The sequence below is a fragment of the Sarcophilus harrisii genome, chromosome 4 (assembly GCF_902635505.1).
Source record: "Sarcophilus harrisii chromosome 4, mSarHar1.11, whole genome shotgun sequence".
In the NCBI taxonomy this organism is placed as follows: domain Eukaryota; kingdom Metazoa; phylum Chordata; class Mammalia; order Dasyuromorphia; family Dasyuridae; genus Sarcophilus; species Sarcophilus harrisii.
In genome coordinates this window covers 201,317,185-201,329,623 of record NC_045429.1, presented here as the reverse complement: position 1 = coordinate 201,329,623, position 12,439 = coordinate 201,317,185, and the positions used below count along the sequence as shown (strand labels likewise).

The following is a 12,439-nucleotide window of genomic DNA, read 5'->3' as shown; positions in this document are numbered from 1 at the left end:
CATCAATGGGTTTTCATTCTGATGTTACTTGCAGGCCTCTGAGAAATCAGATAACTCAGTCTCTGGACCTGTATCTCCTAAAATAGTCCTTACACATGAAACTTTTCCTGTTCTAGCCTCCATTGCTAGTGCCTTCCTTCCCAAACTACTTCACATATAAGTACTTCGTATTTATTTTATTTATACATACATGCATGTATTATATATATATAGCCATTTATATTATAAATATATGTGTATATATAATACATATACTTCTCTCCTTTGTTAGAATGTAAGCTCCTTGAACATGTAAAGGTTTTTTCACCTCCTAGTCCAATGCCTTGTATATAATTGGCAAACTTCTGGTACACCTCTTTAAAGGAAGGTGTCATAGTTCTGAAGAACCTGGATCCATCTAATAACTTTCTCTTCATTTGTTTTTCTATTCCCCTATATTCTGTGTGTCCTGGAGAAAGAGTCTTGTACATTAAACTTATACTGTAACATGCTTATCATTTTAGGCACAGGATACATCAAAGGGATAGATAGTGGGTATCTCATGTCACAGGGACAAGTATATCCTTGACAACTATCTGGACTATTGTTTGTTGTACAGACATTTTCCAGTCATATGTGCTTCTTCATGATCTCATCTGGGATATTCTTGGCAAAAATAGTTGAGTTGCTATTTCCTTCTCTCGCTCCTTTTACAGATGAAGAAACTGAGGTAAACAGGATTAAATGATTTACCCCAAGTCAGTTTCTTGCCCAGGAAATTTTTTGAGACTGGATTAGAATTCAGGTCCTGCTAAATTCAGGTTCACCTTATCCACTGTGCTGAGAAGCTTTATCTTCTAAGCTGTACTATATTGCTATTAAATGTTACCTTGTTACTATAATTAGTTTTAAACATAAGGGCAATATGATGACCTCCTCTAACTCCCTCTCCGAATATCTTTTTTTTTTCCTTAGCTAACTTAAAACACTTCTATTAAACAAAATGTAACATAATCTTAATTGCTTTGAAGGCCAATTAGGAAAATCTCTAATATAAGCAGAAGTTTTGACTCTCTGCCTAATTTGCATTTATATTTATCTATGAGTAACTCCCAACTTCTTTGTGGTTGTAAAAAAAATTCAGGTTATTAAAAAAACTGGTGAAAAGGAAGAAGAATAGGTCTGTTAATAGACTAGTAGTACTGGGAAAAGAAGTTATGGGAAAAAATAGATATTTCTTCGGATATTCTTACTTCTTGAAGAGGAAGCTATATACATATATATATATATATATATGCACATGTATTAACATATATATATATAAATATTATAACCACATAATGTGTGTGTGTGTGTGTGTGTGTGTGTGTGTAAACTGGACGTGTCAAAACCATTCATCTGTTTCAAGTAACCTATATAGCTGGCAACTATTTATTTTCTCTCTTCTCTGTGCAAATTCTTTCCCAGTTTCTTTTTCTCTTTTAACCTGTTCCTGTGGTACCAGTTCTTTATGAGTCAGGTCTTGATGTCTCTAATATTTTCTCTTTGCTTCCTGACTCTTGAAATCTCTCCCTGGTTCTGAGATGGCTTTTTTTTTTTTTTAAACCCATGCTTCAGAGAATGGACAAATCACTCATCCCGCTGAAACAATTTTTCTCTTGTATCAAGTTGAAATGTCTATGCTTCAGTAGATGTACAGGTCTAGTCCTCATCATTTTCAGATTGATTGACTCAATGAAGTAGTATTCTACCTTTAACAAGTTGACTTTTAAGTGGAGTAGAATTAATTGATGTACCTCTTATCTTTATGCTTATGTCAGAGTTTGTGAACCACAGTAACAGGAATCAAGTAGTAAGAATCTCATGTGATTTAACTGACATCAAGAGATGTTTAAAAATATTCAGTCATTATAGTATCTGAAAGCTTCTCTAAAGATGTTTGATTCAGATTCATTCATTCATTAATCCATTTTAGTTGCTAACGCTGATAAAAAAAAAAAAAAAGTTTGCATTTCATTATTTATTATGCAGTGACTAAAATCAAAATCAAGGCCAAGAAAAGGTAATGTTTCTATATCTTTTGGTTTTATATCATTTTTCCTTTTCCTTTAATTCTTTCCTATAGGGCAGGGAATTTTCCCCTATTCTAGCAAAAATTATATTTTCTAATGGCAAATAAAATAAGGAAATCATCAGAATTAGATATTAAAAAATCATTTCCTGAAATACATGTGGAATGCCTTAATGGAGAATGTTTATAAAAATATTTATCAAAAATAAATTTAGACAAGAAACTTGTTAAAAATTGGCACTTTAAATATACATCTGTAGTATATAAAATTGCTTGATTATTTTGTCTATAAAAACCATCTAATTATAGAATATATTTTAAGAAAAAAAAGATTAAAAACATTAGTATTAACATTTGAATAATAATTTGTGATTTCTAAAGTTTTGGACCAAATAAAAATTACTCATTCAAAGCACAAATAACCTATGTCAGCTAAGTTATATCATCTGAGATAAAGACCTAAATACTTATTTTACTAAGTATGTTTATAATAATATTTAATAAGAGATATAATGGCATTTCATTAAAAACAATGTTTCCTTTCATTTGTGTGTGAGTTGAATCTGCTAATAGCCATAGCTATTGATCTGTTTTTCTCTTTCTTCCATCTGCCTCTCTTCTTTCTTCCTTCCTTCCTTCTACTTATTTCTTAAGATGTCTAGAAACTTCTTTTTCAAGACTTTCTGCAGAAAAGAATCTTTTGTAATAAGCATATTCATTATTGTATATCCTTTGTCATCAACCTTTTCTAATTTTAGTCATTTCTCTATATTGGTATTATCTTTTTCTGCAAAACAGTAAGACCTTAATATATACTAACTGGCTAACTGACTTGTTGACTGGTGAGTATATTTTGAGTGTCTCTGATGAAGGAGCAAATAGGATTATCCTCTAGCAGATTTTGCCTCATCATGGGTTTAAATCTGATTAACAGAGTGGCTGGTAGTTTGCCTTATCTAAAGTAACTGACATTTTAAAATTTAACATTTTAAAATAATTGCACAGAAGTAAAAGAATATATAGCCTAATGAATAATAATAATAATAAATAGTAAAATCAACAGTTGTACAGTTCTTTATATCAATGCACTCTGCTAAATGCTTTACAATAAATATTTTAGTTTTTCTGTAGGAGTCATATTTATTCCCTACATCTTTAGGTATCCTGCATATTTATTAAAGAAATGAAGTTGGAAAGTAGAGAACTATGTCACTCTATTTTTTTCATATAAATCTTGTTTGATATAAACCTATTCTGTAAATTTAGGTTTGAAGAATATGATTCTAATTAGAGAATAGATATCCAACCTAGAATATAATGTTGATCATTGCCTCAATTATTAGATTCTTTCCTCTTAATTTCAGGTTAACTGTAAGAGAAAGAACATTAGATTAGAAGCCTAGATATCTGAATTGTAATCCTGGTTCAATCTCTAACTTGATATTTGTCATCATATCAATTTAACTCTCTTTTCTCATTTGTCAAATTCACAAAACCTTGAAAAAGATTATCTTTATGGGTCTTGTATGATGTCAATCACAGAATTATGAATTTAGAATGAAAAGGGCTTTAGGAATAATCTAATCTAACTGACTTATTTTATAAATGAGAAAACCAAGGCCCAGGGAGAACAAATGAATTTTTCAAGGTCACATTGGTCACAAAATATAGTGCCAGGATTCAAATCTAGATCCTTCATTTCTACACTGTGGACCACATTGTTCTGTGCTGCTATGATTCTCTACTTGTAGCCATTTGAGTGGCTACTGACACTTCCAATTCAACATGCCTTAACCAAACTCATCATTTCTTTTAATTTCCATAAACTTGCTTTCTTTTTTCCCTCCTTTAATTATTTTAACAATACAATCAATTCCCCTAATTAGCCGGATTTGAAAACCCAATGACCTTAACTTACCTTCTTCCCCTGCCATTATTCTTTTCACAAATATGGCTATTCCTTATTGCAGAAAGTGATTCAGAAGAAAAGTTCCACCTTTAAAAATGAAGAGACTCTGAGAGTCTCTACATTAGAATAGGGGATGCTTCTTTTACTGTCTTTTTGATTTTGAACAAAATATTTAAGACCTTTGGACCTCAGTTTCATGACCTTTGCAATAAGAGTTTGGACTAGATTACTCTTGGAATTCTTTAAGTTCTAGAACTATGATCTTAAAACCTTTTCCCATTCCTGTTCCCACTATTATCATTCAGAATCTGATTTCTTTATTATTCTACCTCAGGAGCTTTTAATCCTTTTAATGTCATAGATCCCTTTGCCAGCCTGGCAAAACCTGTGGAACTCTTCTCAGCATAGTTCTTTTAAAATCACAAAATCCATAAGTTTATAAAGGGAACCAATTATATCAAAATCCAATTATCAAATTATTTTATTAACTAATACATGGAACTTAGGTTAAAAAACTCCTGTTTTAACTAGATTATAAATTTCTTCAGGGTTGGGAGTATCTTGTATGTTTTTTGTTTCCCCTTCAGTATCTGATTTTGAATCCAGTAGGTATTCAGTCACCATTTGTATTGATTGGCATACATTTTGCCATATTACTCTCTGTATTAGTCTTTGAAAGTGGGAGTAACAATCTATAAAAACAACTAGAAAAATTGTCATCAAAAATTCAAGTCATGATTCAGTCAGTTTAGAGGTGTAACTCTTGATTAACAACAACAACAACAAAAAAACCTAAAACAAAACAAAACAACAACAACAATCAAACCAAAAACATAGGTAAAAGTCTTGAGGTAAGAAGCATCCTATGGATAGAGAGCTGGCAGTAGTTTTTTGTGTATTAGAAAAGGTTTAAAATATAAATTATTGCTTTAAAAGAAAAAAAAATTTGGCTAAGTCTACATTGTAAATAATTCTTCTATGAACCATGATAATGCTGTTTTCAGCCAAAGAAATGATTTTTTGTTCAAGTCATAGAATCAGAGAAACTAAGAGTTACAAGGCATCTTGTAGTTTATCTAGGACATACCTTTACTTGATAAATGAATCCCTGATAACAATCATGACAAGGGATCCTCTAAACTTTGCTTGCAAACTGCATTGAAAGAAAATTCACTATCATAGGTAGTTCATTGCATTTGTAAATAGCACTGCTATCCCCACACCCCTAGCCAGTTGGTTTTTTCTTTCATTGTATCTCATTTTGCCATAACTAAAAAAAACCTTTTTTTTTTGTTTTTGTTTTCCTGAGGATTTTTTCAGGCTTTAACTTATTCTATGTGAAATTAGAGACAGAAATTCAAAAGTAAAATGTATATTCTCACATTTATTTATAATATTTAATAAACAGAGCTGGAAAGCATAAAGTGAAGGCTAGTTTAAGTACCAAAGAATTAAACATGGATTAAAATTACCTAAGCTACCTAAGTATTGTATTGCAAGGAGAGAATATTGCATATGAATATTGACAAGATTATGTTTATTTAGAAGAGTCTCACTTGGGCAAAACCTTGAATCTATAGTGAACAAAGGATTTTCCTTGAAAGAATCAGGCATGTTTAGTGTAGTAAAGGAAAAGCTTAGATGGAGCATAATAGCTGGCTTGAAATATCTGAAGGATTAGCACACAAAAAAAGTTTTAGTTTTCTTTTGCTTGGCCATAGAGGTTAATCTCAGAGAACTAAATAGAAGTAAAAGTAAATTTTGGGCTCAGCATAAAGAAAGATTCCCAATGATAAGAATGTTCCAAAAATAGGAATAGTAGGTAGTGAGTTCACTGTTGATCAGTAAGCACTTACTAAGTTTCTGTTCTGTGTTAAGTACTATGCTGGGAATACAAAGACAAAAATGAGAAAGTACTTATCTTCAATGAGCTTACATTGTTACACAAATAAATTTACAAGACATATACAAATTAGTATATATACAAATATATACAAATTAGTGGGAGATGATTTGTCTGGTGGGGAGGGCACTACTAATTTGGGGATATCAGAAAAGATTTTACGTAGATGAGATTAGAAGATGCTGACCTTATCAAGCATGTTGTAGGAAGGATTAATGATTTAGGTATGAATTTGACTAGACAAATATATGCATTGTGTAGTAATAGAAATGGAATTGGATTTGAATGACTTTGGTTTAAATGCCAGTTTTACTGTTTACTATTATATTGATTTTGGGCACTTAATTTACTTTGTCTGGAATTCAGTTTCTTGGTCTATAAAATAAGGAGCATGGTATGGTGGCAAGAACTCTGAATTTAAAATCAGGGAATGACTATTGAAATTCCAGCCCTGCTACTTAGTAATCACATGGTCTTGGGCAAGTGACAAGCTCTCAGAATCTCACATTCATTGTCAGTAAAGTGAAGAAGAAAGACTAGATGACATTTGCAGGCCTTTCTGGGTCTAAATCTATAATGATAAATCTCTTCCAACTCTAGCATTTGCTAGTTCCAACTGTGAAATTCTATTCCATGATTTTAATATATCAAATATTATCTATATTAATATATCATATATGTCAATATTAATATATCATAAACAAATATATAATATTATATATTTGTATTTATTACATATTATATAATTATATAATATAACATTATTATATAATTATATAATATGTAATAATATAAATAAATATTGAGACAAAATACAAAGGGAATGATACAGATATTCAGAAGAGAGAGGGATTATTTATTTCTGGGACAATCAAAGAATAGTTAATGGAAGAAGTAGAATTTATTCTGAGCCTATAAAGTTAGAAACCATTGGATAGTGGGAGGACAATTACAGTTGAAGGCTACAGCTTGACAAAGGCCCAGATAGGCTAAGCCACAGGATATATTTAAGGGTTAAGAAATAGTCCAGTTTGTGGAGATGGAGCTAAAATGATGGAGAGTATATATGACTTTATCTGAGCTCCTCTTAGTGTCCCCCAGATAAACACTAGATCAAGCCTCTGAACTGGTTTTGGAGTGACAGAACCCACAAATATTTGGAGTGGAACTAATTTCCAGCAAAAGATACTTTGAAAGAACTTTAGAAAAGATCTATTTTAATTAGGCAGGAGAGGGAGGCAGCCAAGCAAAGACACAGCACAGGGAGCCAGGGCCATACACATGCTGGGGAATCTATTGGGAGGGTCTTAGCTTTACAAAACAGTGGATCAGCAGATTAGCTGTAAGATATCCAAAGCAACTACAAAAGGCAAATAGCAGCCTCTGAATCCCAGAAAAATTCAGGATAGAACAGAAAATTGAAGTAGGAGAATTAGCTTATAAAGTAGCTTTGGGGCATTTGGGGGATATATTAAACTTGTTGAATATCAGATGTTGAATAGAATTTCTAAGTAGAAATTTCTTGTAGCCAGTTAGAAATAATTTAGATCTTAAGAGAAGGGTTTGAATCAGAAAGGGATTTAAGAGTCATGAAAGCACAGATGTGTAATTTAAAGCAATAGGAGTAGTTATAAGTAATTTCTATCTCATCAGTATTGGAGTCTTGCTCACAGTATTTCACAAATGTCTGTTGATTGATTGATTGATTGAATGAATGAATGAGTTAGTGAGTAAAAATTGTTGCAGGAACGGACTCACTTATTGAAATGTTTACATTTAGGGGAGAAGTGGGGGTAGTAAGGAAAAGCACAAGAAATACCAGTGAAATAGAAAATAGGCAATGCAGCTTCCCTACTTCCTTTTATTTTTGAGCCAGAAATCTTTAGTTATCCACAGAAAATAATGGAAAATTAATTGAAAAGTTATGAAGCCTTCTTCAAGCAACAGGGATTGCTAAATTACTATTAATGTTAAGTATTATCTATAGTATGTTACCTCACTGCAAAGGCTCAGTCTAGACTCCTCCCTACCTCACATATATTCTACCATTTTACCTTTTCCATTTCCTGACCTCTCAAATTTAACCACTTTTTGTTAACTATGTTCTATAAACCATTCTTCTACAAAGTTTGAAATAGTCATTGCAAATATAAAATGTTTAAGTTGCTCATTTTCCACCTGTGAGTGTAGCTGTGGTACCCACAGGTATTTCCCAAATTCATGAGTAAAGAATACATAAGAAAGTTATTCTTCTCCCACATTTTTTGGAATTATTTCCATTATTTCTAACTGCTTTGTATTAGCTTTTCATTAGGTCAGAGAGGCCAAGTAATGCTATCAATATCTGCAGAATGATTTTATCTTTGTTTTTATTTTGACAACCATAAAACCATATTTTTGTTTAAGTGCTCATAAAAATTATCTCAATGACACCATGAGTTTAAAGATACCCACTTTATCTTTATGTGGGTCCCATATGTGAACCCATCATTATACTAAATGAAGAGGGGGAAGTTTCCCTTGAATTCTATTTTAGATCCAATTTCTAAAGGGTAAAAAGCGTGTCCTAAGACTAGATTACATTTTTGGTTCATATTTCCATAATGAATATTTAATGTGATGGTGCTTTTAATTGCCCAAAAAAATCTCCTTGCTGAAAAATTTAGTCTAATTTTTTTTTAATTCATAAAAAAGATTTTCTCATTAATTGAAAATTGTTTTTTTCCAAATTTTCTGAAATAAATTTTCTTTATGATTATAAAAACATATGCTTGAACTATGAAGACTACATAACACTGTAATATGTGCATTGTAAACATTTCCCTTTATAGAAGTGACACTTCTCATAATATGTTTTTAATGACCTAAAATCTACCCTTTTTTTCCAAATGTAGTTTTTTTTTAATTTTTGGAGGACACATAATTGTAGTTTTTTTTTTTTAATGAAAATCTTCAAAGTATGTTTTCTCAGATCTTGTAGCATGAAGAATTCTCTACATTCTGTCATTTATATAATAAACTTCCTTTAGTTTAAGTGCATATCATATTATTTTACATCAGGAAAAACTTTGTTTTAAAAAATAACATGTGGTTGTAATGAATGAAATAGATTGGTGCATTCATTATTAACATAGTTTGCTGGATTCATCATCAAGGATTAAACCATTTTCTAAAGATTCCAATTTTATTTTTATTCAAAAAAATCAACTGAAAAATAGCTTTGCAGGACAGAGAACACTAGACCATGAATCAGAAGATCTGATTGGTTCTGAATTAGCTGTGTGACCTTGTGCATAATTTTGTCTCAATTTTTTATTTTGATACCTCAATGTATCTTTTATATTACTAACTGTGGATATTAACCTATCCATACATTCTTATTGTTTGCAATTCTTTACCATATTCCCCTTCAAGATATTCCACAAGGCAACTAGACATGCTGTAACTTTTCCATAATACTATCAATAGTGTGTGATTATCAGCAGAACAGATAGGCTAAGTTACCTTTTGCTCTTGCTCTTCCCTTCATACATTTCTTCAATAACAAAAACAAAGAACCACTTTTAAGATGCCAATTTTAATTGCATGAATTCAATGAATGACTGCTATTCTTGAAATATTACCCTCTCTGCAGATTTCAGTTTTCAATTCCTTCAGAAGGCAATGAAGAGATATGTAATGGGTATGAGAAGACTATTACAAAAGAAGAACTGTGCAAAATTTGTCTAAAGATATCAGTTTTCTTCAATACTGTAAAATTAGAAGAGTGAATGAGATGTAAGATTCCTCTAAATTCTAATATTCTATGAGTCTATTATTTGTTCAGCACATAATATACACAACATACTATAATAAACTTGAAACCATGATTGCACTACAAGAAATGATGTAAACCTTAGAAAATAATGATTATTCCTTTTTATAGTTCATCAAAGAAATGAGGAAAGTCAGATACAGTCTTATATGCATACTAAATTTTTGGAAGAACACATTTCAGAAAATAAGATAAATGAAATACTATAACCTAAATTTATTAGGGGGAAATTGGACTAAAATGCATGAGGTCTCAAAAGCAAAATTCTGAAGACTGCAATAAAAATATGAAATAATAAAGTGTATGTATATTGAACATCCTGTATATAGAGGGTTTGTTTAAGGTACATATAGGAAACTTTTGACAAAACAGTATAAGAAAAATGTCAAGGATTTTAACATTGATAATAACCTGGGTCTAGGGATTGATGTTAAAGGACAACAAAAAGGACAAAGGACAATCTAGAGGAAGACATAGGAATGTAGAAATGATATAAAATATAACATATCTGATATTGGAGAAACTGTGGATGCTTATGCCAAAGAAAGATAATTAGAGGGGAAATGATAACTGTATTAATATATTTGAAGTACTCTCAGAATAAATGATTGACCATGCTTACTGGTACTTAGGACTAAAAAAAAAAAGGTAGACATTTGAGAGGTAGATTTTAGTCACATATACAATTAGACCTGTTTTAAAAGTATAATTATCTAGCTTAGTTTCAGGTAAATTTTAGTGTTTCAAGCAGACATTAGATGGCTTGTCATGTTTAAAATGGATTGCTGTTTAGTTGGAGTTGAACTAGACAACTTCTAGACAATTTCCAATAATGAAATTCTCTATTTCTGTGATTCTTTTTTCAAGACATACAATTAATATTTTCTAAAAGCATTTCCTTCCAAATGAGTGCTTAATTATGTAATTTTTTGTGTTCAATTCAATCAAAATAACCTAACCAAAATATAGAAGGGAATGGGTACATTTACATTGGTCATATTTATATGGATGAATACATGTTAAAAATCTTCAATATAATAAAGTAATTCATATTGGAACTTTAATCCATATATATTTATATATAGGAGTACCAAAAATGACTATTCAGTTGGTGGTTTCACCAGAAAGGGGATTGGTTTTATACCATTATATTGTAAAAGAGGTCACTAATACAGAATACAAGAAAGAAGTGGTTATTTATAAAGAAAAAATAAATATGCTAATAAATAAATAATACTAAGCTCTGTTTGTTATTTTTTATCCCCTTTAGTAAATAACTTACAAACAAGTTTGTTTTTTTCCTTCCCCAAGCCCAAAGTAATCTTACTGAAAAAAAAAACTTTATATTTTTCTCTAATGCTACAAAATACATTAGTATCCCTAAATTACATATTTCATGTCATATGAAGACATTTTATTTCTTAAGAAACTGAATTTGAAAGTGAACTTATTCACTTTTATCTTTTGATGTCTGAATTCCAACTCATTCTAACTTAACATACAAATTAAGTTGAACTAAATGCATCTTTGATCTCGTTTAAGTGTCTGTCATTTTGTTCTTTTTTTATCAGTGACTCAGAGCACTCATCTAATTTATTATTTTACTTTTACAGGCCACAAATTTGGAGACAAAAATTGAAATCTTGTAATTTTATAAAGGTAAAAATTATCCAGATATCTAGAATATTTTGTAAGGTACTTTTGACTGATCTAATCCTATTATTACCTCAGATATAATACTTTGAGCATTAGGCCTTTGGAAATTCTGCTTGGCCATACAGTCAGATAGATAAGAATTCAGTAATTTTCTGGTAAATCACAGTAATGTATGTAGGTTCTATTCATATCCTCAATTAGTCACAAATCTTTCATTCCCCTGTTCCTTTTTTACTCACACCTTAACATTGAAAATTCTATTTGGGGAGTCTATTGACTTGTAACAGCATCAAAAGATTAATGACCTAACTTGTTCTTTTATACTTTCATTTATTTTAAGACAGAAAATATAATTTAGTACCTGTTTTAGTTTGAACAATCACACTTATGATTAATTTTATATTAATAAGTAAAAAGCATTTTTGTTATTTTTAAAAATAGTTCTCATAGGTAGATGATTCTAGAAACATTTTTGCAATTATCAACTAGAAAAAGGCTGTCTGTTTTGTAGAATATCAACACAACAATTAGATATTTTGAAGAGCTATCTGCAGTTAAGGATGCATGATTGATTACTACTTTCAATCAAAAATTCAAATACATAAGAAAAGATGAGGGAGATAGGGTCTAAAAATAATTTGCATCCATAGGGAACTCATTGATTAATATCTATTTTGAAAGGATAAATAGTAAGTAAAAGTAAGGGAGAATGGATATAAAGCTGTGGCATGCTTTTAAAAGAATGTTATAAAAATCTTAAAACTCTGACTGAACTGGAAGTGCCATCAAATATTACTGTTACTTTTTAAAGCTATATGGCAGGTGTAAAAGAGAGACAAAGATTGAAAGAGATTGATAATTGTCTAAGGGAGATTTAAACTCACAATTCCCTGACTCCAGGTCTAGTACTCTATTCCACTGTGCCATCAGCTGCTTCTACAAAAATGATAATGGTAATTGTAATGTTTTCTGGTTCGGTTTTCTTGGGGGTCTCTGGTAGCAGCCTTTCTTTCAGTTCAGTAATCACCACAAGTACAGCCAGGTGTTAAAATCCATAATCCTTTATTATCTCTTTCAAAATCTTGTCTCTTTTCCTGGGGCTTCAGC

General features: G+C 30.7%; 1 protein-coding gene across 3 annotated transcripts in view; it reads left to right on the top strand.

Moving 5' to 3' along the window:
• The window catches only part of GRIK2 (glutamate ionotropic receptor kainate type subunit 2), an 827,779-nt gene that overhangs the window by 725,000 nt on the left and 90,340 nt on the right, over positions 1–12,439 (top strand). The gene's annotated exons all lie outside the window — the stretch shown is intronic.